At 44.1% G+C, this 2,500-nt stretch overlaps 1 long non-coding RNA gene across 1 annotated transcript in view; it reads right to left on the reverse strand.

Annotated features, from left to right (window-relative positions):
* LOC122265782 (uncharacterized) overlaps positions 1-2,500 on the reverse strand; it is a 9,364-nt gene that overhangs the window by 5,531 nt on the left and 1,333 nt on the right. The window contains exon 2 of the long non-coding RNA XR_006224335.2: positions 2,233-2,371. This is a non-coding gene — a long non-coding RNA (uncharacterized LOC122265782). The remainder of the gene's footprint in view (positions 1-2,232; positions 2,372-2,500) is intronic.

Consider the following 2,500-nt stretch of genomic DNA (forward strand, 5'->3'; position numbering starts at 1 on the left):
GAATAGGATAAATAGATAGATAGAGAGGGGTGAGAAAGAGAAAAAAAGAGAAAGGAGGGATAGAGAAAGAAAAAAAAAACAGAATGCAGGAAAGAGAGCGAGAGAAGTAATCTATCCTCTGAACAAAATATCTCTTTCCAATGCTACTAGATGTCACCCGACGAATTCCGACAGGTGCACAATATTTTTCAACCCTTGATGTCATGATGGGCTACTGGCAGATCCCTCTAGCTGAAGAGGTACATTTAACCACATGTGTCACACCATAGGGACGTTACGGATTCTTACGCAATTCCATGGGCTTTATATCATCAGATGATTTCTGTCGTTGTGGTAACCTAGCCATTACAGGGATCCAATTGTTCTTTCGTATATTGTGCAGATGTCGTGAACATGGCATAAGTGTCGACTATATCTACTAGCTTTAGCCAACTTCGAGCTTGTACTGGACCACAAACCGTTAATACCCTTCTCAATGCTTACACCTTGGATGCCGTAATGAACCCATGACTACAATGCCTTAAGGAGAAACTTGCAGGCTATACCTTCACTGCAGTTTGGTATAAAGGCAAGCATCACGCTATTCCTGATGCACTTTCACATGCACCAGTTGATCAACCAGATGTAGATGACTTACAGATTGACTACGAAATGTCTGGATTCATACGAAGTGTCGTATTAGCAGAACTCTGAATCTGGTGACCTAGTGCTTGGTGAAATCAGATCTGCTGCTCTTGCAGATCTTGTCTACCAGCAGCTAATTGCTCGTGTGATTGGTGGTTTTCCTTCTTCCAAATCAAATCTACTAATGACCTCCTACCTCGCTGGAAAAGTTAGGACAATCTTTCACACGATCATGGCCTTGTATCATATCAGCACCGCATCGTTGTGCCTGCAACCATCCAGAAGGGTCTCCACAGTTCACACTGTGGTGTTGAGATAACAAAGCATAGAGGAGCCCAAACTGTCTGATGGTCTGGCATCAACAATGATTATATTACAACAGTTGTAGCTTGTTCTGCATGTCAGACTCTCCAGCCCTCCTTGCAGGAGGAATCCATCATGCGTGACCACGCACCTACTCGTCCATTTGAATCTGTGTCAGCTAACTTGTTTAGCTATGCCGGCAAATCTTATCTAGTTTACGCAGATCGCCATTCATGCATATCAAGGAGAAACTTCCAGCCATAGTACCATGCGTGCATTTAGGAAATTATTCGGACAATTGGGCGTCCCTACACACATACGCACTGATGGAGGCCCACAGTTCTCGTCCCATGAGTTCAACAAAGTCCTAAAACGATAGCATGTTCACTATATGTCTATGCCCCTCTGTCTCCAGACTAATATGCATACAGAAGCTCACGCTAAGGTAATGAAGCATCTTATTGCCAAGACGTCACCTACAAGAGATCTCTGTAACAAGGAATACTTTATAAATGGCCTACTCGAGCTTCGCAACACACCACGATGGTCTCTCACCCGCTATTTGTCTTATTAGGTTGTCCTCTTTACTCATTAGTTCCAACTCATCGCAGAGCCTTTGACACCAAATGGCGTGACATAGCTAAGAAACTCGATGAGCGCCACTCAGGTCAGGAAAATGCAGCCGCCCATCATTATGCCCATCCCAAATCCCTGTCGCCCATCCCCTGGAGCACTGATGTACGTGTTCAAAACCGCACTTCAAAGTGATGGCAGACTACAGGCACTATCGTCGGTGTCGGTCGCAGGCTTGATTACCTAGTAAAGACGCCTAGTGGTGGTATGATACTGGAGAAACAGGCGATTCCTGCCACCTATCAATCCACCACTTCCTTCAATGCAACCACCTCTAAGCCCACTCAAGAAACAAGTTCGCTTTAACCTACCTACAGTGGCTCCAAGACGAAGTCCTCGCCTTCATAAAGGATACAAACGTGCTATGACCTCCACCATATACAGAGTACTCCTCCCCTTCGTGATGAAATAGGATATGATTTACGTTTTCTTTGGTATGTGTATGTAAAATTAGCTGGGTGGGTTAGTTGGTGGCAGGACGAGAGGAAGGAATGAAGGATACTCGATAAAAGAAGAGGAGTGGATGGAAGGGGAAACCTGGAGGAAACAACAAGGCCAGGTAGAAGAAACGAGATAAGAAAGAACAAAAACAAGTACAAAATGAATCCCTCCTCTCAACCCTCCCAAAGGTCACACAAGCAACACGAACAAATAATCAGGTAGAAGCATTACCTTAAGACTGACTTCCTCAGCTGCGGGAGGTGGAGATCAAGTAGACATGAACTGATTTCGAAAGAAGTCCTTGTATCAGTGACGTCAGGATCAGTGTCAACTGAGAAGCTGATATTTCCAAAGTCTGCTGTTACAAAATCTGAAAAACAAGGAAATAATTAAATAAACATAAGTATATAAATAAACATACACGTGTGTGTGTGTGTGTGTGTGTGTGTGTGTGTGTGTGTGTGTGTGTGTGTGTGTGTGTGTGTGTGTGCATATGTAC

The sequence above is a fragment of the Penaeus japonicus genome, unplaced genomic scaffold, assembly GCF_977035675.1.
Source record: "Penaeus japonicus unplaced genomic scaffold, GWHDUDI00000001_assembly GWHDUDI00000017, whole genome shotgun sequence".
NCBI lineage: Eukaryota > Metazoa > Arthropoda > Malacostraca > Decapoda > Penaeidae > Penaeus > Penaeus japonicus.